General features: G+C 42.5%; 1 protein-coding gene across 3 annotated transcripts in view; it reads right to left on the bottom strand.

The window, feature by feature from the left end:
• Nucleotides 1–26,009, bottom strand: part of Pkig (cAMP-dependent protein kinase inhibitor gamma) — a 53,771-nt gene that overhangs the window by 14,511 nt on the left and 13,251 nt on the right. For 2 of the 3 annotated variants that reach the window (XM_090352404.1, XM_090352405.1), the window contains exons 2-3: nucleotides 8,920–9,048; nucleotides 3,067–3,144 (exon numbers count right to left, since the gene is read on the bottom strand). The gene's annotated coding sequence lies outside the window, so the exon portion shown is untranslated. Of the gene's footprint in view, nucleotides 1–3,066; nucleotides 3,145–8,919; nucleotides 9,049–19,791; nucleotides 19,982–26,009 lie in introns of those variants that run through there. The other variant, XM_090352406.1, reaches the window with a different exon arrangement.

The following is a 26,009-nucleotide window of genomic DNA, read 5'->3' as shown; positions in this document are numbered from 1 at the left end:
TAAAATTACAGCCTGGCACCCTGGCTCAACCTATAATCCTAGCTACTCAGGAGGCTGAAATCTGAGGATCAAGGTTCAAAGCCAGCTCTGACACTAAAGAATATGAGACTCTTATCTCCAGTTAACCACTAGAAAACGGGAAGTGGGGCTGTGGCTCCAGGAGTAGGGCAGTAGCTTTGAGCTGAAAAGCAGGGACAACGCCCAGGCCCAGGAGTAGGGCAAGAGCCTTGAGCTGAAGAGCTCAGGGACAGCGCCCAGGCCCAGAGTTCAAGCCCCATGACTGACAAAAAAAAAATTGCAATGAACAATTGCAGTTTGGAGTAACTTAGTGGTAGAGAGCTTGCCTAGCATGCATGAAGCCCTAGGTTCTATTCCTTAGTACTACATACACAGAAAAAGCCAGAAGTGGCACTGTGGCTCAAGTGGAAGAGGAATGCAAACCTTGAGCTGATGAGCAGGGACAATGCCCAGACCCAGGGGTAGGGCAAGAGCCTTGAGCTGAAGAGCTCAGGGACAGTGCCCAGGACCTAAGTTCAAACCTCAAGACTAGCCAAAAGAAAAAAAATTGCAATGAATGTAGAAGCTCAACTAGAAATTGATGGTTAGTGCCTGTAATCCCAATTACTTGGGAGGCAGAGATTGGTAGGCCAGTAAAGGCAAAAATCCAAAGACTCCATCTCAACGTCTATGTCATAGTGCATGCCTATCATTGTAGTTATGCAGGAGGCAAAAACAGGAGGATCATAGTCCAAGCCTGCCAAGGAAAAAAATTTAATATCCTATTTGAATAATAACTAAAGCAAGGAGCCAGGAGTGTAACCTAGTGGTAGAGTGCTTGCCTAGCATGCACGAAGCCCTGAGTTTGACTCCTTGGTACCACACATACAAAAAGGCCAGAAATGGTGCTGTGGCTCAAGTGGCAAGTGGCAAAAAATGTCAAGAGGTTGAGCACACCTGCCTACCAAGTCTGAGGCCCTGAGTTCAAACTCTAGTAATGAAAATATGTATGTGTACGTGTGTGCATATATATACATATATATGTATGTATATAAATGTCATATATATATATATATATACACATACACATACACAATGGTCAGAAGTAGGATTCTGTAATGTATAATTCTATTTAGTCAGTTGTGGAGCTTGAAAACAGGGCCTGAGGCTCTTTGTGTTGAAGGTTAGCAATCTACCAATTGAGCCACTGTGCTACTTCTGGTTTTTGAGTGGTTAATTAGAGATAAGAGCCTAACAGACTTTTGTGATTGGGCTGGCTCTGAACTGCAATCCTCAGATCTCAGCCTCCTGAGTAGCTAGGATTACAAGTGTGAGCCTGTAACAGCATTTTAATATGTGAAATGATATCTCATTATAGAGTTACTTTGCATTTCCCCAGTGCTTGGTTATGTCCAAACCCGTTTATGTACCTATTGGCTGTTTGTATGTCTTCCTTAAAAAGTATCTGTTTAAATAAATTTAAACCTTCTGCTCAATTTTGTTTTGTTTTTTTTGTTCTTGTCAGATGTGGGCCTGGGCATTGTCCCTGACCTTTCAGGCTACTGCCCTACCCTTTGAGCCACAGTGCACTTCTGGTTTTCTGGTGGTTAACTGGAGATAAGAATCTCAAGGACTTCAGTGCCCAGGCTGGCTTTGAACCACGATCCTCAGATCTCAGCCTTCTGAGTAGCTAGGACCATGTCTGGCTCTCTTGCTGTTTTTAATTGAGTCATAAGAGTTCCTTATTTATTTTGAATTTAATCTATTGGATAAAAGGTTTATAAGTATTTTCCTTCTTTTTCTGGTTGCCTTTCATTTTGTTGATTATTTCCTGTGGTGTACAGAAACATTTTGGCTTGATACAATCCTGCTTTTTTTTTATTGTCTATACTTTCAGTGTCAAAAAACTCTTTACTGGGCTAGGAGTTTGGCCTAGTGGTAGAGTGCTTGCCTATCATGTACAAAGACCCAGGTTTGATTCCTTGGTACCACATATATAGAAAAGCCAGAAGTAGTGCTGTGCCTCAAGTGGTAGAGCACTAGCCTTGAACAAAGTCCAAGGTCAGTGCCCAGGCTCGAAGTTCATTTTTCTTGTTCAAGATTACTATAGTTGAGCCAGACATGGTGGCTCATGCCTGTAATCCTAGAGGGCCTGAACACTGTCCTTAGGTTTTCACAAGGCTAGCACCTACCACTTAGCTACAGTACCACTTCTGGCTTTTTTCTATGTATCCAGTGCTGAGGAACCAAACCCAGGTCTTCGTGCATGGTAGGCAAGCACTCTGCCGCTAGGCCAAACTCCCAGCCCTTGTTTTCATTTATCTCGCTCAAGATTACTATAGTTAAGCCAGACATGGTGGCTCATGCCTGTAATCCTAGCTATTCAGGAGACTGAGATCTGAGGATCATGGTTCCAAGCCAGCTCCGGCACTAAAGTTTTAGACTCTTATCTCTAAATAACTAACCACAAGAAAACTAAACTGGTGCTTTGATTCAAGGGGTAAGGAGGTAGGCTTGAACTGAAGAGCTCAGGGACAGTACCCAGACTCACAACAACAAAAAAAATAAAAAATTACTATAGTTATCCAAGGTCTCAAATACACATTTTAGGATTTTGTTTCTATTTCTGTGATATATATCAATTACATTTGTGGGGGGGGCATGAAGACCCAGGTTTGATTCTTTGGTACCACGTACATAGAAAAAAGCTGGAAGTGTTGCTGAGGCTCAAGTGGTAGAGCTCTAGCCTTGAGATGTCCACAGTTGTTAATAATTCCCATGCAGAAATTCTGCTTAAGTACATGGCTGAAGAAACCCATGAAGCTACTAGAGGTAAACTGTGCCCCTGATGCTTGCTATCAAAGGGGAGAAAAACACAACTCTATAAATGGAACCATGACTGAAACTGCAATGTGATGTTATGTAACCTCTGAAATCAGCCATCTTGCCTGGTATCTGGGACCAAAATTCCTCCTTAACTTCACTTGGATCACATTTCTATATTTTTCCATTGCATCTAGCAAATTTGTGATGCTAGGGTAGAAGGATGTGAATGGCATGCCTACCCACCTGGTTTAATTTCTTTTTCCTGCTTGCATCTCTTCAGATTTTCTGCTCTTGATCAATCTGTGTACAAATTCTATAGAACTAGAAGAAAAAAAGGACTAGAATCAGACATAATCTGAGGTAACTAAAACAATCTTTTGCTAACATTTGTTAAAAGTTAACTAAATATTAGCTAGGCACAGTGGCTCAGGTCTAGTTACTCAGAAAACTGAGATCTGAGGATCGAGGTTCAAAGCCAGCCCAGGCACTAAAGAATGTGAGACTCTTATCTCCAGTTAGCCACTAGAAAATGGGAAGTGGAGCTGAGGCTCAAGGGGTAGGGTGGTTGCCTTGAACTGAAGAGCTCAGGGACAATGCCAGAGGTAAGGCAGTAGCCTTGAGCTAAAGAGCTCAGAGACAGCGCCCAGGCCAGAATTCAAGGCTCATGACTGGAAAAAAAAAGTTAATAATATTTATTAAATATATTCAATGTGCACATCCTTTGAGGAAGCCAGATGTTAATGAGACAATACCATAGATATGTACGTAAGACTAAAATAATATTTAATGAAATATATTGTAAAGTAGCAAAAAAAAAAGGAGAAAGTTACTAAATACCCATTAAAAGCAAATAGTTAAATTGCGGTGTAACTACAATGAGAAACTATATGCTATTTCAGGGAATGAAGATTTCATTGTCCTGACATGGAAAAAAAAATTATTTGCTTTCTTTAAGTATATTATGAAAATACATATATTATTGCTTTTATTTATTCTTTTATTGAAACAGGGTCTCTGCGTCAGGAGTTTGGCCTAGTGGTAAAGTGCCTGCCTAGCATGCACAAAGACCGGGGTTTGATTCCTTGGTATCACACACACAGAAAAACCGAAAGAGGTGCTGTGGCTAGGCAGAGCTCTAGCCTTGAGGAAAGCCCAAGGACAGTGCTCAGGCCCTGAGTTCAAGCGTCAGGACTGGCAAAATTAAAAATAATAATAATAATAATAATAATAATAATAATAAATTAAATGTTTCCTTTGCCTTTAAAAGAAAGAAAGAAAGACAAAGAAGCGAGAGAGGGAGGTCCAGAAGTTTGGCCTAGTAGTAGAGTGCCTGCCTAGGATGCATGAAGACCCAGGTTTGATTCCTTGGTACCACATACATAGAAAAAGCCAGAAGTGGTGCTATGGCTCAAGTGGTAGAGCATTAGCCTTGAGAAAGCTCAAGGATAGTGCCCAGGCCCTGAGGCCAAGCCTCAACACTGGCAAAGAAAGAAAGAAAGAAAGAAAGAAAGAAAGAAAGAAAGAAAGAAAGAAAGAAAGAAAGAGAGAGAGAGAGAGAGAGAGAGAGAGAGAGAGAGAGAGAGGGAGGGAGGGAGGGAGGGAGGGAGGGAGGGAGGGAGGGAGGGAGGGAGGGAGAAAGAAAGAAAGAAAGAAAGAAGAAAGAAAGAAAGAAGAAAGAAAGAAAGAAAGAAAGAAAGAAAGAAAGAAAGGAGAAAGAAGGAGAAAGAAAGAAAGAAAGAAGAAAGAAAGAAAGAAAGAAAGAAAGAAAGAAAGAAAGAAGAGAAAGAAAGGGAGAAAGAAAGAAAGAAAGAAAGAAAGAAAGAAAGGGAGAAAGAAAGGAAGGAAGGAAGGAAAGAAAGAAAGAAAGAAAAGAAAGAAAGAAAAGGAAAAAGAAAGAAAGAAAGAGGGTCTCAGCCTAGAACTTACTATGTAACCAGGCTGGTTTGAAACTAGCATGTTGAAATTACAGGCATATATTACCTCACCCAGTTTATATTATTGTTTTTTCTTTTTTTTTGGTCTGTCGTGGGGCTTGAATTCTGGGCCTGGGCACTGTCCCTGAGCTCTTCAGTGCAAGGCTACTACCCTACCCCTGAAGCCACAGCACCACTTCTGGTTTTCTAGTAGTAAATTGGAGATGAGTCTCCACGATCTTTAGGCTGATCATCTGCTTTTTCTCAGCAATGCTGTCTCTCTCCTGAGATAAGTGATCACAGCTGGGCCTTTTATTCCTGTCAGACTGTGAGTGACTTCAAAGTCTTTTATTCACTCTATTATGCCTCACAGCCCCACAGGCAATACCTAACACACCCAGCTTTTTAATAGTTCATGAACTCTACATTTGCAAGAAAGTGCAACTACTTACAGAGGGTTCTCCTGCCTAAAAGACCAGAACATAGGCTGTAGGCCCTTATTCTGACCCAAACCCCTTAGACAGAATTAAGATTGCCCGAGTTGCCATACTTCATTTCTTTTGCACTCTGACGGTCTGTTACCCTGCTCTTTTTTTTTTTTTCTTGTGGGTCATTGTGCTTGAACTCCTGAATGCTGTCCCTGAGCTCTTCAGCTCAAGGCTACCACCCAAGTCCCACTTCCCAATTTCTAGGGGTCAATTAGAGATAAGAGTCTCAGGTCCTTTTGTGCCTGCGCTGGCTTTGAACCTTGATCCTCAGATCTCAGCCTCCTGAGTAGCTAGGATTATAGGCATGAGCCACCTCACCCGCTGTTACCCTGTTCTTAAGAGCCAAGTAGAAAGCAGCAATTTCTTGGGAGATTAAAAAGCCTCTTTTAGTTGAGAAATGCTAGCTTCTTCTGTAAGAGGTTATATTCTGATCTGCAATTCACCAACATTATAGCTGACTACAACTTCCAAATAAATCATGCCTTGATGGGCTGGGAATGTGGCTTAGTGGCAGAATGTTTGCCTACCATGCATGAAGCCCTGGATTCAATTTTTTCAGTACCACATAACCAGAAAAAGCCAGAAGAGGTGAAGTGATAAGAGTGCTAGCCATGGGCCGGGAGTTTGGCCTAGTGGTTAAAAGTGCTTGCCTAGCATGCATGAAGACCCGGGTTCGATTCCTCGGTACCACATACATAGAAAAAAGCTGGAAGTGGTGCTGAGGCTCAAGTGGTAGAGCTCTAGCCTTGAGAAAGTCCAAGGACAGTGCTCAGGCCCTGAGCTCAAGCCCAGGACTGGCAAAAAAAAAAAAAAAAAACAAAGAGTGCTAGCCATGAGCAAAGGGCCATGTTGAAGGGCTTTCAGGAAGCCATGAGCTCAGCCCCCAAGGTATAATAACCTGCTTTCTAAGAGGTTTAGATGATCCATTTATATCTCCACTTAGGAGTCATATCTGGTCCCTTGTGAGTTCAGTTGACTTAATCAGGTGAGGTCAATCTTTTCACAGTGGGCCAGAGCTTTCCAGTCTCAGGAAACTAGTACCCACTTCTGTTTTCAGCGACAGCACTGGCTGATATGAAGTCCAGCATCAATTGACTGGATGACAGGAAGCAGATCTGGGCTTGGTTTGTAAAGCCAACAAGGCAGTTGGACAGAATAGAGGAATGGCACACAGTGCAAAAAGCTGAATACATCTCACTAAGAACACATCTGACTAAGGTACTTACATTAAGACCCAAACTCCACTCTGGATCTGACACTTGAGTTCAGCTCACCTCCTTTAACACATAGAGGAACTGAGATGGGGAGGAAAGGGGGGCATAAAATACACTGTGTTATCAGGCACTCCACCCCTATCACCTGCTAGCTGTGACAGGCAAGTCACTTCACCAAATCGTTGTGCCTTTGGTGTAAACTGGAGATAATCTCTCAATCATGCTGTGAAGATTAAAAGGACTCAGCATAAGCAAATGTCCAGCCTGGTGTGTGATGCATATTTCAGGAAGATATACACTAGTACAGCTTACAATGCAGTACTCTTTCACATCTCCTTACTCCAAAGATGCCTGAAAACTCTCCAGTAGGGTAGCTTGTGCAAGGGAAAGTTTACTCTGTCCATTGTACTCTATGGTCAGCTGCCTGGCTCCTGTCCTTGTAGGTCTTTGTGAACTCAGGACTAGTTAGTATCACTTTCTTGTGCCCAAATAGTCATTTTAGGACTTAGTGAGAAGATGGAAAAGAAAACAAGAGTTCTGCCCTTAACACCTCACTTCAAGGTCTCCAGACAGATCACCTTCCCTACAGAGTTACAGGGGCTCATTGTCAGTTATACCTACCACAAAGGGAGCAGATGAAAGGCATTTACAAGTTGGTGCAGAGATATATACTCGGGATTACTGCCTGACAGTATTCAGAAAGAGAAGTATACAAACAAGAAACAAAAGGCTCTGTCACTATTGTGGAGCACAGGAAGGCCTGAATGGAGGTATGAGACATGCCATCCTTTTGGGTAATCCCAAAAGGCACAAATTAATCTTATTCAAAATCTCAAAATGGGGAGGAGGGGGTTCCCACTACCCAGGCCTTCGATGGAATGGCAACTGGGAACGATTATAATTTTATAGCTTTAAGAGATGCCAAGGGGATAAGAGACCTTTCCTGTTAACAGTGACCATAAGTCATTTTCTAAATAACACACCTCCATGTGGATTATAGTCTCTATCTCCTTAGATAAAAAGTGTTTAAGTGTGCATGCTTGTGTGTGTATATGTGTGCACAGACAATCAACTTTTCCTTCTTTTGGACACTAAACTTGAGGAAAATCACAAAAATTCTGAAGTAGTTTATTAGTGCCCCATTTTACACCCACGTAAAGGTACTAGTGTTTAGCCAGTCTGGGATCCTGGTAACCTGGGACACTTCACTCCTAAAGCCCATAACCGTCTGCTGAAAAAGGGAAGAAAGTATAGATGGTCCATTCCTACTTGAACTTGGAAATGTCACAACCACACAATTTCCCTGGCATTTTTTTCCCCCTGATGTTGGGGGATGGAACCCAGGGACTCATACATACATGCTTGGGAAATGTTCTACCACTTAAACTTTACTTCTAGCCTCAGTTTTTGTTTTTCAACCCTGAAGTGCTTTCCCTTTAACTTTTTCAAATTTATGCAACTGGCTAATAAGGGCTCTGGGCCACAGAATGTTGCAAACCATCTCAGGCCACCTGACAATCTTTAGCTAGGAGACCCACTAGGCAGGGAACCGAGGGGGGGGGCAACAAGTCCCCCTCCCTTCTTCTCTATACAGAGCAGCTCACTTAAGTTTCAAATCCTGAAAATAGACAAGAGTAGAAAGCCTAAGGGCTTACATGGTCTGCTTATTTTCTAAGCATAAACAACAAAATTTTTAAAGGAAGCTGTAAGAAGACCACAAAGCCAAAGTTAAAGATTTCTCTTCTTTCCATCTTGGAATTCTCACACCAGCTATTTTAGGATGTGATTAGATACACCGTGAAATCAAACTAACTTGTATTTTAAATGTAAAGTATCATTTTTATATTTGTGAATGGAAGTGTATAGGGATTCTTAATTTCCATACATTTTTTTCTAGAATGTGTACTACTTTTTGTACTACCTTCGTAATAGGAAAATAGTATTTTATGTCTGGTACCAGTGGCTCGTGCCTGTAATCCTAGTTACTGAGGAGGAATGCCAACCTTAAAGACTCTTACCTCCAATTAACCACCAAAAAATCCAAAACACAGAGCTATGACTCAAATGGTAGCTTTCTAGCCTTGAGCATGAACAGTCGGTAATAGTGCCCAGCCCCAGTTCAAGCACTAGGCTTGCACAAAAACAAAAAGGGAGGGGGGGTTTATAAACACCAATTTCTAAGGGGGGACTTGCTACTACACCTATATCTGGACCAAGGAACTGCTATTAGAGCCCTCAATACCCTATCAAGTAGTCTGGAGAAAAAGTAAATCAGCATTTGAATAGATTCTATCTGGGGAGACTTGAGGATCAACTTTACCCCTAGGCAATTTCAGAGAAAGCTGTAATTTTCAGAGCAAGTTCCCATATATCACAACATAAAAATAGACTCTGTGACCAGCAGACTGAAAAGCAAGCTCTCCAGAGAGTTCTGCTTCTCCCTCTTGGTGAAGGCAGAGGAGGAAGTACAGTTCTACTTACAGGAGCCAAGTTTTCTCCAGAGGTTCTGGGCAGAAGTGAAGGTAGAATTCAGCGACGTTTCAATGTGAAGAGTCCAGATCCAAGGTGCAGGCAGGAGTTCCTCTCGCCCTTTCTCTGTCCCAGTGTTGTCTAAATGAAAAGCACTTCGAGGTTTTAGTGGGTGTTTCCCATGTCTCTGGACAAGTCCCCATTTGTTGTAATCCAATGCTCAGCCTGATGATGTCAACAACTCGACTCACTTGCTCAGTTTCCACTCTCTTTCCACGGGAGAGATCCATTTCCTTTGGACAATGGGCCAGGGGGCTGTAACTGCATCCTAGACCCGTCACATTTGCCTAACATCCTTCCTTCAATTTTCAGCCCTGCAGCCTCAGTGACAATGGGTTTCCTATCCACTCAGGAGCCAGGGCTCTCAGCATAAATCCCTCTGCTTCTAACAGTTGCTACTTACTCTGAGCTATCTGCTCTGCTTTGCTGTTTCCATTCATTTCCTTGGTGAATAATAGAAAGGAAACTATCACTGCACAACCACCTCTTTCTCTCTGCTCAATTCTACATGTTGCTTAATTTCTCTATAGTTTCCTAGGCATATACTGGGTACAGAACATGGATTTGTCCACATAAAGAGAAGACAAACAAACCCACAGGAAAGAACGGCTAGGAGATAGTGACGGGTCAGAAACCACTGGTTGGTTTATTGCTTCAGGAACTGAGCTTTGTTCTTGGTCCCACACCCCAATTCTCCCTGACTAAATGCCCTCAAGCAACCAATGTTCCTGTGGAATGGAACCTCAGTCTCCCCACCAGTAAAATGATGGCCTAATTATCTTCCTTTCTCAGATTCCATGATTGAGAACCAGACTGCAGAGCTTATCAACTTACCATCCTATAGCAGACACATACTTATACGAGGGACAAACCCTAGTTCAGAGGCTAGGCTCCCTAGCTTTTTTAAACTTCTTTTTTGATGGAGCTGGAAGGTCTCTGTTGCGGGGGGGGGGGGGGGGGGAACCTTAAGAATTAGTAGCCAGGACCTGAAGAAAAAGCAGCACAAATTATTGGATAAGAGAAACAAGAGCCAGTAGCTCCCGCCTGTAATTCTAGCTACTCAGGAGGCTGAAATCTGCATATCATTGTTTGAAGCCAGCCCAGGTGAAAAAATCTGTGAGACTCTTATCTCCAATAAACTACTCAAAAAAAGTGGCACTGTGGCTCAAGTAGTAGAGTGCTTGCCTTGAGCACAAAGTGGCTCGGGGATAACATACTGAGTACAAGACCCAGGACCAGCAAGAGGGAAAGAGATGAGGGGCGGGGAGGTAAAGGAGTAGGGAGAAGAAATTTCAGGACCCCAAGGGATAGCCTGGTACAAAACACTGCGAGTCGCTCCACTCCTGTGGGATAGCAAAGATGAGAATTGAGTGTTCTCTAGAGCCAGAGACTTGGGGCTGGGTCTTATGTGACTTCTTTGGACTTCATGTTCTTCACTGGGAAGTGGGCTACTAGTATCCTCAATTTAGAATTGTGAGAATGACACCTGTCAGAGAACTAAAAGCACACAGTGAATACAGAATAGGCACTAGCTCTCAGTATTGTTCAGAATCTCACTGTTTCTCCCAACACCCCAGGCAAGTGAGGCTTCAGTAGTAATCTCCTTCCTGGACAAGAAAATGAAACAACTGTCATGCTCAAAGTCATCAGCTCAAAAAGAAAGGGCCAGAATTAGAAACAGAGACTTATCTCCTAACTAGGTCGGCATGCATACCACACACGTGGTTGTTATTTCTTAAAATGGTCACTTTACCCAGCCTGGCAAAGGAAACTTCAGGCTACCAAATCAGAGAAGATACTTAGCTAGTCCTTTGATATCAAAATATTGGGTGGCCTAAATCAAGTTTGGCTGCAATTCTCAGTCCACAGGGAGTGGGTGTGATCTGTGTCAAAGTCACTCCCCTGGAAATGAGAAGTTAGGACCAGACTCTATGGAAAGCAGTTCTTTCTAGGTGTGAGTAGAGGAGTGGTGGCTTAAGGCTTTTTATTTGTTCTCAGAAAATTCTTGTAATTATTGGGAAAGACTCAGACAGGCTCTATTAGGAGAGTGATAACCAATCTGAAGGGTTTTTTTGTTTTGCCAGTCAGGTGGCTTGACCTCAGGGCCTGGGGCTGTCCTAGAGCTTCTTTTGCTAAAGGCTAGCACTCTTGAGCCACAGTACCACTCCTGGCTTTTTCTGTTTATATGGTACTGAGGGCTTCCTAGGGCTTCCTGTATACTAGGCCACATCCCCAGCCCTAACCTGAAGGTTTCTGAACTAGTTGGTGAACTGTGGTGGAATAAAATCTACCAGCCCCCAAAGTCCTAGAGAGCAGCAGTTAACAGCTAGGGTTAAGAGGGCGGGGGTAACAGATGAGAGGTGCCTGGGGTTCGTCTAGTTCTAGGCCATCCTCTAGGTGTGGCTAATTTGTCAACTCTTCTGTGTCTTGGTGGATTCATATAAGACAGAGATTCCCACAGCATTACCCTGTAAGATTCTTATGTTGAGGGCCCAGAGTTTGGCCTAATGGTAGGTAGAGTGCTTGCCTAGCATACATGAGGACCTGGGTTTGATTCCCTAGTACCACATACAGGGAAAAAGCAATAAGTGGTGCTGTGGCTCAAGTAGTAGAGCACTAACCTTGAGAAAGCCCAAGGACAGTGTTCAGGCCCTGAGGTCAAGCTCCAGGACTGGCAAAAACAAACAAACAAACAAACAAACAAACAAAACAGGATTCTTGTGTTGGGTAAGTACTTGCTAAGTTGCAATGTATTAATGATAAAGACATTTTTTTTTTTTTTGGTGGTCGTGGGGCTTGAACTCTGTGTCCTGGTGCTGTTCCAGAGCTCTTCAGCTCAAGCCTACCCCCTACTCCTTGAGCTTGGAGACAAGAGTCTCATGGACTTTAGTGCCTGGGTTGGCTTTGAACCACAATCCTCAGATCTCAGCCTCCTGAGTAGCTAGGATTACAAGTGTGAGCCACAGCCCCCCACCCCAAGACACTAACTTTAACTTCTGACTTCTTTTCACTTTCCTCTGCCTCAATCATGTGTTGAGGACAATAAAGGCTCAAGTAATAAAGTCAAGAATGTCAAGAAACCAGAAGGTCTGTATTTTTCCAGCTCAAGTAAGGAATAAAGGCCCAGCCTATGGAGAACTGCTCTCTGAGAACTAGCACTACTCAGCCTAGGGGGACTGGAAGCAGGGGCATTGTTTGGCTATGCTTTTATTCCATTAGTCTAAGTGGGAGTCAGGAAATGAAGGCAGTTCTCAAGAAGAATCAGTTGACCAACAAAAATCTTTGAACCAAGTCTTGTTGACTGAACAAAACTACCAGTAAGCAAGGAGCTCATTCACAAGGCAACATCACTTTCTTCTGTACTCTGTAACACTTGCCTCCCAGCAGAATAATTCTGCAAGCTACTGAAAACAGAACTCGAAGGACAAGGAACTCTGTTTCCTTCAGGCTACAACAGTGGAGATGCTGTGGGCCAGGGCACACTCAGCCAAGCTGTCTACAAACATCTCCTAAACTAATCCTCACATCAATCAGGTGTAGGAGATAGGGTTGGTATTCATCTCATACAGTGTAGCCACAGAGACACACAGAGGCTATACCAAGCTGCTAAATACTTTCTAAAAGACTTAAAAATTTCAGAGACCCATGACAAAAGCTGAAGTAACAAGGCACCACTGCAGGGGGAGGGAGAGGTGCACATACCTGTAGAATCACAGAACTCAGAGTACTAAGACAGGAGAATCAATCCCAGGCCCTAGCTACAAAGTAAAACCTTGTGTCAAAAAATTAAAAATAAGCCGAAGGTGGTGGCTCACTCCAGTAAAACTAGCTATTCAGGAGGCTGAGATCTGAGGATCAAGGTTTAAAGCCAGCCCAGGGCACAAAAGGACCTGAGACAAATTAACCTCTAAAAAATGGGAAGTGGGGCTTGGCTCAAGGATAGGGTGATAGCCTAGAGCTGAAGAGCTCAGGGACAACGTCTAGGCCCAGGGATAGGGCAGTAGCCTTGAGCTGAAGGGCTCAGGGACAGCACCCAGGCGGAGTTCAAGCCCCATGACTCCCCCCACAAAAAAAATTAGGGAAAAAAAAAAGAGCAACTAGGGAAGGGGGGGAGGAAGAGATAAGGTAGAGGGGCAGTGAACATCATTGGAAATGAGAGACAAGGGCCAGGAGCTTGATCTAGTGGTAGAGTGTTTTTCTAGCATGCACAAAGCCCTGGGTTTGATTCCTTAGGACCATATACATAGAAAAAGCCAGAAGTGGGGGTGTGGCTCAAGTGGTAGAGCGCAGGCATTGAACTGAAGGGCTCAGGGACAGCACCCAGGCCCCGAGTTCAAGCCCCACAACACAGAGAGAGAATAAGAGAGGGGGGGGAGGTTCTAAAGAGAAATGACATGGAATTTAGAAATATAACTCAACTAGGCAAGATAAAGACATTTTTAGGTACATGGGAACCTAAAACAACTTGCCTAGAAAAATTCCTGGAGAACATATATTACTTCCATGCTTCAGAAAGAGGTGGGGCTTAAAATCCAAGGATACAACTTGAGGGGTAGAAGGAAGGACAAGCATGAGACAGGAGGCAGTTCTGGGTAGAAGACAGATTAGTGTTTGATGGAAATGGAAGTCTATATGAAAGCAAAGAAAGACAGCCCTTCCGACCCAGTCACTAGTCCTTCCCATGACATGAGTTCTACAAAGCTCTTATTATTTCACAAGTCCTATAAAACAAGAGAGATGGGGCTATTTTCAAATATCCAGGCTTCCTAATAAGGATCAGTATTCATTCTACCATCCTTCATCATCTATCCTCAATAACAAATGCCAAGGACTGGGGGTGCGGCTCATGTGGTAGAGCACCTGTCTAGCAAGTGTAAGGTCCTGAGTTAAATCTAGTACTCCCCAACACACAAGTCCAATTACTTAAAACCTCTTCCTGACAGACGTAAGAGTCGTTGCAAATGAATAAAGTTTATGAGATGGGGTTGGGAGGGAGACATTTTTTCCAAAGGAAACAGAGTAATAAACCACTGACTGTCCTTAGTTGCTCTATGTCGGCATTTGGCCTGAGATCTCAAAGGGGCTCTCAGAATGTCAGCAGCTGGACTGCCTGGTATACAGCATATCAGCTGCTGGCATAGGCAATTCTGACAACCAGTGCCACTCTTTTTGGCTCCAGAAGAAAGAAACCAGCCATGCATGCCTTTGCTCTGAAAAGACAACGCCACAACGCCTATGCCTCCTAAATCAGCTTTAGCCCATGGCCATGTGGCCCGGGGCTTTCAGGGGTTGCCAAGAATCTTGCATAGGAAAGTTTCAAAAGCTCAGGAGTGGGCTGAGGTGATGGCTAGGAGCAGGGGCCAAAAGTGAGGACCCAAAGTGGGTAACACCTGACACTGGGTCCTCTTGGCCTGGTAGAAAAGCAGCCCAGGATTTGGGTACCAGTGTGGTGGGAGGGTGGGCTGCTGCTCCCATGTGCATAATGGCCCACAGAGGCCTGGGCGAAGGAGGAGGCTGTTTACTTGAGTTCAAACTATTTATAGCACGAGCAATCTGCACATATTTGGATGACAAATCTCTGGCTTCAAGTGAGCCATGCTTTGCTCCTGGACAATTTCATCAAACACATTCCCTCTCCGCACCACCCCCGGACCCTCTCACTAACACATGTTGCCCTCAGGATATCATATATAAGTTGCTGAGTTTAATTTTAAAAAGATTATAAAAAGAAATCACATTTTAAGCGCATCTGACTTTAAATCCATTTATCTACTAGTTCTTATTGCAGAATATTTTTTATTACAGGACTGAACTGAAATTAAATTCTAATACATAAATATCCTTTTAAAAATAAACCAACATTCCATAAATACATTAAACAATACCTAAATGATGTATTCAATATGAATGTACTGTAATGTCGCTGTGCCCCACGGAGAACATTTCTCATGGCACAGTTTATACAGGTTAATAAAAAGCTTTCAGAACAGATCCACAAACAGTATGTAATCATATTTACATTCCAAACCACACAAGTCTTATTACCAACCAATTCTAGAGCAGAGGCAATTAGAGTTTACCAACGCCCCTTGACCTAACGGACAGACAGAAGAAAGGCTAGATTATAATAGTAACAAATGTATGGCACCTTCTGCAGTTTTCAGTCACAAAAGTTGTGATAGTGATGGGAATGGACTTATTTGGAAAAACCAGCCTACCTCTATAAGCTGCCTCATTTTTACAGCAAGACATCTCCCTTGAGCCAAGCATTGCCTAATTATGAAGACAGAAAGTGATTCTCAACCAATATGTAGGTTGCTTAAAATGATGGAGGCTTCTAGCCCTAATACACAATATAGGCAGGAAGTGGCATAGAGAAAATGCCAGTAAGTGAAGGGAAAGGCTTCCAGTAAGTGTTTAAGGAAGGGAAAGATGGAATCTTAGAAGGAACACTTGTTTTTTTTTCTTTTTTCTTGCTAATAATGACATTAGAAGACAAATGAAGCATCTTAATCTCCCCCCAGGTCATGGGGTTTGAACTCTGGGGCCTAGGTGTTGTCCCAGAGTTCTTCAGCTCAAGGTTACCACCCTACCCCTTGAGTCACAGCCCCACTTCCCATTTTCTAGTGATTAATTGGAGACAAGAGTCTCATGGACTTCAGTGCCTGGGCTGGCTTTGAACTGCATCCTTAGGTGTCACACAGCCTTCTGAGTAGCTAGGATTACAGGTGTAAGCCACCATGCTCAGCTACACAAAAATTTAAGAGTTAAGACATTAAAGTAGAGCCTTACACATACCAATTAAGCACCTCTGAGCTACATCCCCAGTGTAATTTCTGGGAACTCTGGGAATATAAGAATATCCCTGCCATTTTTTTTTGCCAAAGGAGTTCCCCAACCTACTCAGCCTAATCAACCTGTCTCACTTTCTTCCTCAGTCCAAAGGTGTGTTGCTCAGTCTGTGTCTAAAAGCCAATCCATGTATAATAGTGTATACCTGTAATTCAGCCTGGGCTATATAGTGAAACTCTGAAAAAGAAAAAAGAAAGAAAGAAAGAAGGAAACAATTCAAAGAGCTTGGTAAGGAACAGGTAGACAACCATGGAAGCTGAATGTGAGGCAGGATTCTGAGCAGCCTCTGAGATCCCAAGCTAGGAACACTCCGTAAGTGCTAATAATATAATCATAAACAAAAAACCCCAGTGCTTTCTTCATACTTCCCATAGCAGCCTACACTGCTCCTGGTGACCTGATGATTATTATATACCCAGTGCCTTTCAGTATAGTACCATAAAGTAAAAGATTAAGAGCAAGAACATATATAGTCCATAAAAGGACTAAAGGAAACTTCAAGCTAAATATATACCAATACTAGGATTTACAACAGAGACCATTTATTAAAGAGTTGCAAGGAAGCTACTGTATCCACAGATGAAAACACTCCAGGAGAAAGTCCTAAGCCCTAAGTAGGACATTCTTTAAAGGAACAACTGGCAAAAGATCAAAGGGATCCTCTCCTCCTCCTTGGGGAAGACAAAGGCTACTTGCCCAGAGACAAGAAGACTTAAGACAGTCTTGAAGTGTCCAAACAAAAATGATAAAAACATGATACACATGAAAGTAAATTTAATTGCACAAATTGGAAAGTCAGGGGCAGCCTGGCACCTAGTTAGATAGACTGCACACTTGTGTACAGTCCATGTCAGTTTCAAAGAAGATCAGAGGACTTGTCCACCGTGTGGACCCTCTAGGAGAATCTTGTAAGATGGTGCAACAGTCACAAAGTCACTCAAGACCTGGCTTGCCACCTTTGCCTATCACGACAGTCTGGACTTCCATTCAAGGACTGTGGGTACCCTGGATGTACAGACCTATAGATGGGTCACAAATGCAGTCCTAGGAACAAGGACAGTGCCACAGGCCAGCCTGAATGAATATTTCTAAAGGCTTTTATTCTCAAAAAAAAAAAAAAAAGATGGGTGCAATAGCCAGAAGACTTCCACATGAATTATATGGCTTCAGGAAAAGAGAAGAGGAAGAAAGTTTTTGTGAATTATGGTGCCTACAGTTGCTATGCTATGTACCTAGTCACTAACTCCAAATTTATAAACAGTACAGGGACCAAATAAGTCCAGTTTAATTGGTTCAACTTACAGAAAACACTCTGATCTCCTAAGCACTTTCAGCACTTATTATTTCCTGGCCAAGATTATATATATATACATATATATATATATATGTACACGTATAATTTATAATATATAATGCATATTATTATTGCATTATATATAATATACTGTGTTATATTTATATTAAAGAAATACACACACACACACACACACACACACACACACGAGTTGAATAAGGGACAATGCCTAGGCTCAGAGCTCAAGTCCCACAGCCAACAAGAACAACAACAAAATAATAAGCCTTGGGCCAGGAGCATAGCCTAGTGGTAGCTGGTCACAGAGGTAGGGTGGGGCAGTAGCCTTAAGCTGAAGAGCTCAGGGATAGCACCCAGGCCCAGAGTTCAAGCCCCATTGGGGGTGGGGGAGAGTTTGATATATAGCCCAAAAGCTTTTTTTTTTTCCAGGTTGGTCAACCCTACCCTTGAGCCAAGCCCCACTTCCCTTTTCTAGAGGTTAATTGGAGATAAGAGTCTTAAGTCCTGTCCTTTCATGCCTGGGCTGGCTTTGAACCTTGATCCTCAGATCTCAGCCTCCTGAGTAGCTAGGATTACAGGCGTGAGCTACCTTGCCCCGCTTATTTTTTTTCTTTAATATATTATTTTATTTCTCGTTATAGAAACAAATGCTAAGAGGAGAAACAAAACTTTCCCATCGCCAGGAGTTCGGCCTAGTGGTAGAGTGCCTGCCTAGCATGCACAACGCCCTGGATTCGATTCCTCAGTACCACATACACTGAAAAAAGCCAGAAGTGGTACTGTGGCTCAAGCAGTAGAACGCTGGCCTTGAGGAAAGCCCAAGGATGGTGGTGCTCAGGCCCTGAATTCAAGCCCCAGGACTGGCAAAAAAAAAAACCAAAAACAAAAACAAAAAAATGTCCCCATCCATATACAATTTAATAGATAAAAGAACAGTTAAACGAAAAACAAAAAGTAGAAATTTTAAACTTTTATTATACCTTTAAAACATTAATTTCTGATACAATTAGAAATCACATTCAGATCTCAAACTTTAAAAAAAAAATGTATGCCCCTGTAATAAAAAAAAAAATACTAGGCTGAGAGTTTGGCCTAGCATACTTGCCTAGCATGTACGAAGACCTGGGTTCGATTCCCATAACCATGACCACCACCACCACCACCAACAACAACAACAAAACCCCTAGATATTATCCAGGTATGTCTATAATGGCAGCACCTGAGTGGCAAAGACAGGAAGGTCATGAACTTAAGGCAAATTTGAGCTGCACAGTAAAATACTGCCTCAAAAAAAAAAGAAAGAAAGAAAGAAAGAAAGAAAGAAAGAAAGAAGGAAAGAGAAAGAAAGAAAGAAAGAAAGAAAGAAAGAAAGAAAGAAAGAAAGAAAGAAAGAAAGTGCTGCTGTGGCTCAAGGGATAGGGCAGTAGTAGCCTTGAGCTGAAGAGCTCAGGGACAAAGACCAGACTCAGAGTTCAAGTCCCACAAGCAACAACAACAAATCCAGATATTAAAATAGGTCAGGGGCCAGGAGTTTTGTCTACTGTTAGAGTGCCTGCCAAGCATGTATGAAGACCCAGGTTTGATTCCTCGGTACCACATACATAGCAAAAAGCTGGAAGTGGTGCTGTGGCTCAAGTGGTAGAGCTCTAGCCTTGAGGAAGCCCAAGGACAGTGCTCAGGCCCTGAGATAAAGTCCCAGGACTGGCAAAAAATAATTAATTAAATAAATAGGACATTTAAATATACTAAGCTTTAGTAAATCCCCAAAGCTCCAAACCACAACAATATTTTTAATGCTCTACTCTTAGGAAAAGTCTCATGGACTGTAGATAGTAAAAATAAATCAATAACAAGATTATTTTCCTATATTTCATCAAGTAAGTTGGAGAAACACTACGTTGTACCTTCAGATCCAACAGAGCACTTAAGAGGTTTGTCCTCAAAACTCTGCAGGACAACCAAGACAGCCTGATTTATTCCCAAATTGACAATCCCTTCCCACCCTGGAACTATCACCTAGTCTAGCCGGGGTTCCTCCTAACTGCTCTTAGTATCAAGTTCCAAGTCTTCTTCTTCCCCCTTCATTCCCTCCCTTCCTTCCTTCCTTCCTTCCTTTCTTTTAGTGTCAGTATTGGGTTCTGAACTTGGAGCCTCACACTTACTTAGGACACCCTCTACCCATTTTTTGGGGGGAGGGGTCAGTTGTAGGACTTGAACTCTGGATCTGGGCACTGTCCCTAAGCTCTTCAGCTCAAGGCTACCACCCTACCACTTGAGCCATGGCACCACTTCTGGTTTTCTAGTGGTTAATTGGAGATAAGAGTCTCTTGGTCTTGCTGGGCAGGGTGGCTCACACCAATAATCCTAGCTAGTCAGATCTGAGGGTCACAGTTCAAAGCCAGCCCGGGCAGTAAGTCCAAGAGATTCATCTCTAATTAATCACTAGAAAACCAGAAGTGGTGCTGTGGCTGAAGGGGTAAGGTAGTAGTAGCCTTGAACTGAGGAGCTCAGGGACAACACCCAGGCACAGGGGGTAGGGCAGCTGTGAAGCTTCTCAACAGTTCTCTAACTCTACTGAGTTTCTTAACTCAGAAGAGGAAATGTCCAGGTTCAAAAGAATTTAAGATGACAACAATTTGCAAAAATCAAAATGTACTTACCTGTACCATGTACACTGTTGGTACTTGATGGCCTCCCAGTCACCAGAATTGGTTTGTTTAGACAGAGTTCTTTCTATGTGAGGTGCTTGGCTATATGGTATTGGTCAGACTGGCCACTCCTGGACAGCATAAACTTTAGCTTTTCAAGAGGTGAAATCAATGGCGTGACACCTTTAAGTTTTCAACTTCAGAAAGTTAAACAATAACAACAACAAAAGAAAAGCCAACTGAATTCCCTAAAAATTCTTCTTTGCAAGGCTTTTATAAGGTGGTGGGTAGGAAAATGGGAAGATGAGTCAGAGTGAGTCAGTGTGAAGAAAAAGCTCTGTTTCTGGTAAACAGTTTGCTCTTTTACAGACAGGATTAGGATTACCCGACTCCCACTACTAAAAATACACAAATAACAGGTGGTATACATTATATAAGTAGTTCTAAAACACAGACTCGGATCATTGACTCTAAAAAGGGAACAGTTAATCAGCCTTGGACCAGACCTTCCCCAGGGCCTGTTTCTTCTTGGAGAGGCCCCAAGACTAAGTAAACATTTCCTCTAAAACAATTAAGACCCTAAGTGTTCCAGTTGCTCACTCAACTGACATAAAAGAATAGCCACCACTTCATGGGCACCTACTATGCCAATCATAATACAATGTGCCAAACACATCATACAATTCATCCCTAAGAATTCTCAAGAATTTATAGAGAAGGAACCTGGAGCTTATAGAAGTAATGTGACTATCCAAGGTTGAATGGAGGCAGTGGGAGAATTTGAGCTCATGCCATCTTGGAAATGTTTGCTTTTCTCCCTATTATCCAAACTGAATTCAGACTATTTCAGATACAATAAGGATACTGGAATAAGAACCTATTTTGGGGGGGGGGGAGGTCATGGGGCTTGAACTTGGCCTGGGTGCTGTCCCTGAGCTCTTACAGCTCAAGGCTACCACCCTACCCTTGAGCCAAGCCCCACTTCCCTTTTCTAGAAGTTAATTGGAGATAAGAGTTCCAGGCCCTAGCAGGGTGGGGCTGGGGGGGGCGCCGGGGGAGGGAGGGCTCACACTTGTAATCCTAGCTACTCAGGAGGCTAAGGATCAAGGTTCAAAGCCAGCCCGGGCACAAAAGGACCTGAGACTCTTATCTCCAGTTAACCTCTAGAAAAAAGGGAAGTGGGGCTTAGCTCAAGGGTAGGGGGGTAGCCTTGAGCTGAAGAGCTCAGGGACAGTGCCCAGGCAGAGATCAATCCCCATGACCCACACCAAAAAAAAAAAAAAAAGTCTCAGGTCCTTTTGTGCCCAGACTGGCTTTGAAACTTCACCCTCAGACCTCAGCCTCGTGAGTAGTAAGGATTACAGGCATGAGCCACCACACTGGCACCTATTTTAAATTTTAGGAAAGTAAAGAGGAAATTAGACTACCTAGGAGAGATTTATCTCCTTTCAGAATCTTAAGCAAGTCTTGCCACATTACTATGTTAACTGGGAGATTATAACCAAACTGAATGTGAAAGATGAAACATAAAGCAATCAGTACTACTGTCATGAGTAAGAGTATGTCATGGGGGGTTAGATTTTTATTACCATCTGAGGCTCTGTGGAAGGTTTATGTACAATAAGACATCTGAAACAGGTTTGACAAATAGACTGACAGCAACAGTGAAAAGTGAAGAAGAGATCAGAAGAGTGCAGGGAGTAGCACAGTAGGAATAAACCTGGGATTAAATCCTTCACTGCCTTCAGGAAAGCAGGCCAAGACAAAAGGGAGACAGCAGAAGTAATACTGTGTGGGCCCTGAGGATGCTTCAAGCCCCTTTTATGGAAAAGCATAGTAACTGACCAAATTTCCAAGTTAGTTCAGGTATATGCGGAACACATTTAATGGTGAAATCAAGGCCTTCTGGGTAGCCTTTCTGGAACAAAGTGGTGGTGGTAGTATAATTGAGTAAATGACATGTATATACTACCCTACAGCATATGTAGTAGTATAACAAAAGCTCTCAGTCCTTAACACTGAGTCACTCTTCGGGCATGCATTTTCTTTTACTCTAATCTACAGCTCCCTCACTATGGACACATTACCTTAATGACACAACAGGCATGGTGTACTCTTAGCTTTCTGGAAATGTGGGAGGAGAGGAGGGCATTCTTGGCTTGTCAAAATATTTGACATGACCATTAAACAGCCAGCATCCTGTGGGGCAGTCTTACAGAACAAAAAATTTATGCAAGTGAAAACCTCCTTACAATTATCTAGAATTCTTTTTGACACAATACTGTTATGTAGCCCAGGCTAACCTTGAACTCTGAATACTACAGACTGCAGGAATGTATGTGTATGTGTGCAATTTAGAAACAATGAGTTTAGAAGAATGCACCAAGTACTATGTACAGAGATTTTATTTATATATTCATTCATACTTTATAGTTCTTTCTGTACATCAAACCCAGGAATGAGGGAAAAAGGTAGGAGAGAACAATCCATCCTACCCTCATTAAATAGGCAATCCTAGAGGAGGTTAAAAGCACTGAATCAAGAATTTTCAACATTGAGAGGGGTTTGGTAGGGGGGGAAATGGGAACAAAAACATGAGAAGGGTTATCAATGTGCAAGAAGTAATGCACGCACTATCTGACAAATGTAACTGTAACCCCTCTATACATTACCATAACAATACATTAAAAAAAGAATTTCAACCTTATGTACTGCCTCATGCCTCAGTTTCCCTATCTGCAATTTAAGGATAATAACAGCTCCTATCTCATAGAGCCATGAGGAAGATTCAATGAGATAGTGAATGGAAGCTGTTTAGACTACAGTCTGGCAGATGCTCTACTGAAGTCTCAGCTATTGTCATCAGAACGCAGGAAATAATCACTCATGGCCCACCTGACTATCTTTCCATTCTGAGTTATCTGTATATGGGGAAATGCTGGGAATTCTTGGCTAAGCTGTTTTTACACTGTCTTCTTTCCATCAGTCCCTGTTGTCCTCCAAAACGGATAGACCTTACCTATGCCTTGGACAATTAACTCTAAGGTAAAAGTTTTTTTTTGTTTTGTTTTGCTTTGCTTTGCTTTGCTAGTCCTGGGGCTTGAACTCAGGGCCTGGGCACTGCACTTGGATACATTTTGCTAAAGGCAAGCTAGCGCCCTGCCATATGAGCCACAGCACCACTTTCAGCTTTTTCTCAGTATGTGGTACCAAGGACTCAAACCCAGGGCTTTGTGCATGCTAGGCAAGCATTCTATCACTAAGCTATGCTCCCAGCCCTTCTAAGGTTATTTTTTCCCCTTAGACAGCTCCTGCCTTCTTTCTCCGCCCTTTGTCACCATAATTACCATAATACCTGTTCTCTTTTCTCCTCCTAATTTTTTTTTGTCAGTCTGGGACTTGAACTCTGGGCCTGCACACTGTCCTGAGCTCTTCAGCTCAAGTCTACTACCCTACTCCTAGAGCCACAAAACCACTTCCAGTTTTCTAGTAGTTAATTGGAGATAAGAGTCTCATGGTCTTTAGTGACTGCGCTAGCTTTGAACCACGATCCTCAGATCTCAGCTTCCTGAGTAGCTAGGATTACAGGCGTGAGCCACCACTCCTAGCTTCTCCTCCTAATTCTTATTCACTCTTCAGGAAGATGGCAATGCATCATCAGTTCCTCTGTAAGCCTTATGATACTCAGCCATCACTGGGCTATCCTCCTTTGAGTCTTTCTCCCTAGATCATAACACAGGACTGTCTCAGAATTGATTAGCTTTCAATTCATAGATATCTCCTGAAATAGTATTTAAATTCATAAGCACAAGAACTATGCCCATATTTTCCCAGGCTTTTCACAGCTTCTCAAAAAAAGATGTGTGATGAAATCTTCTCTGATCTAAGCGGTTAAATTTTCCTTCTGAAGGACTTAGTAGCACCAACTGAACTCAATGCCTCATATATACTAGAAAATCACTCTACCAATGAGCCACATTCCCAGTCCCAGTCCCATGCCTTGGTTTTTACAGTTGTTAGTTCTGTTTGGCTTTGGAGTCAGTCTTGCTATGCAACCCAGGGTGGCCCTGAACTTTCTCAGCTTCCCAACTGTTAGAATTAGAGGTGTGAAGCACCCTACCCAGTGCTTTTTAAGCTGCTGACTTAAAGGCTTTGTCCCCAATGGAGCACTTCCATTGGTAGTATGCTCTGTACTAACATAATGTCAAGGGTAGCTGTCCTAATGCAATTCAAGCAAGATGTGCTGCTGCATGATCATCACAGGAAATCACAGGAAAGGGAGACTGAAGAAGTGATATGAAAGCTACTTTCTGAACATATCCTAAACACTAGATGTGCTGTGTCTTCTTTGCCCTCCAGACAAATCCATCAATCCGACTGCGCTTTCTACCTGAAGGACCAATGTGAGGTGATCAATGGGTGACATTCTAAATGTAACAGGGACAGAGTCCTTTTCCCCAGATGATTTCCACAAAACATGTATATAGGGGCTGTGGATATAGCACAGAAGTACAGTGCTTGCCTAAAATGTACAAAGCCTGGATTCTATGAATGGCACCATAAAATGAGGAAATGATTTTACTCATGGAGGGCAAATAAGGAAAATAATCAATCTAGACTGTGACTTTGGGACCAGCACCACAGAGAATTCCATGACCTTAGAGAGAATTCCTGTTCTTACAACTGGACAGCCATGCCCATGGTGCTTAGAATGATACCCACACTCCTCATGACATTCAAGGCCTGCTGTGGCCCAGGCCTTAGCAGTCTCTAGTTTGAAACCATGCCATTCTCTCTCACTCTGTCACAGTGTTTGTTCAACACTGGAGTGTTGGACTCCACTTTGGGACCCTTGTGGCTCTACTACTCAGCCCCTGTATGACCACAGAAAAGTGACTAAATCACTCTGCAACTCAGTTCCTCATCCACTAAATTCATTCATTCAGGAAGTATGTGCTGCTTGACCATCTCAGCCTACTATAGGCCATGTCCTAGTGTATAGGCTCTAGATACAAAGCTGTGAGCAACACAGACAATAAAAAAATATAAGATTTTATGGGGAAAAAAAATAAAATTTCATATATTATTAGGGTCAAATGGTGGCATTAGGACACTGCTCTTTTGGAGTTAAAACTGCACCTTGTATTATTTTTATTATTTGAGGATATATAGTCGGTGTTTAGATTGTTTGAATGAAATACATAAAAGCATAAGATATTATAAATCATAACTGCTAGAGGGAAATTTTTTTTACTATATGAAACAATAAAAATCAAGCTTCTAAAAAGTCAAATATAAATGGCAAGTGATAGTTTTAAAAGAGTTTTAAAATGTCCTGAGAATTTAAGTCTGCAGCACTGGCTTTTTGACCCATGTTTATGTAACTCTCATACTCAAGGGACATGAGAGCTGATGGTCCTGTCCAAACAAACACTGCAGAAATTTATTAGACTCATCAGAGATATTCCATTTCTCTTCCCACAGCATCCAGTTCTTATCTCAAACAGATAAGTCTGTGTGATTTAGTAAACATTGTGCATATTCAGAATTTTTGGCATCACTGGGAAGGCAAAATATTTAAAATTTAATCCTCATTAAAAGAAATGAAAATTGACTTTTTATAGCTTGCGGCTGTAACTAGCTACTCAGGAGGCTGAGATCTGAGGACTGCAGTTCAAAGCCAGCCCAGGCACAAAATCCATGAGACTCTTATTTCCAATTAACCAACAGAAAACTGGAGGTGGTACTGTGGCTCAAGGAGTAGGATGGTAGCCCTGAGCTGAAGAGCTCAGAGAAATGACCAGGCCCAGAGTTCAAGTCCCACAACCAAAAAAAAAAAAATTATAGCTTAAGGAAAGTGGCTATGCAATCTATGGATAATAGAACTATCTTAGGAGCTGACACATTGTTTTAAGAAAAGTATACACAAATTAAGAATTTGAATTTACAATTCAAAAATGGTAAGTCAGTCATGGGCCTTGAACTTGGGCCTAGATATTATCTCAAGCTCTTTTGCCCAAGGCTAATACTCTACCACTCTGAGCCACAGTGCCATTTCCAGTTTTCTGGTGGTTAATTGGAGATAGAGTCTCATAGACTTTCCTGCCCAGGCTGGCTTTCAGTGGTGATCCTCAAATCTCAGTCTCCTGAGTAGTAGAATTACAGGTGTGCGCCACCGTTGCCCAGCCTTGCTACAGAATTTTCCCACGTCAATCCTTAGCCAAGGACTC

Source organism: Megascapheus bottae, chromosome 18, assembly GCF_031878675.1.
Source record: "Megascapheus bottae isolate mThoBot1 chromosome 18, mThoBot2.hap1, whole genome shotgun sequence".
Lineage (NCBI taxonomy): Eukaryota > Metazoa > Chordata > Mammalia > Rodentia > Geomyidae > Megascapheus > Megascapheus bottae.
Note: the sequence above shows the minus strand (reverse complement) of the source record. Positions and strands in the feature narration are given on the sequence as shown.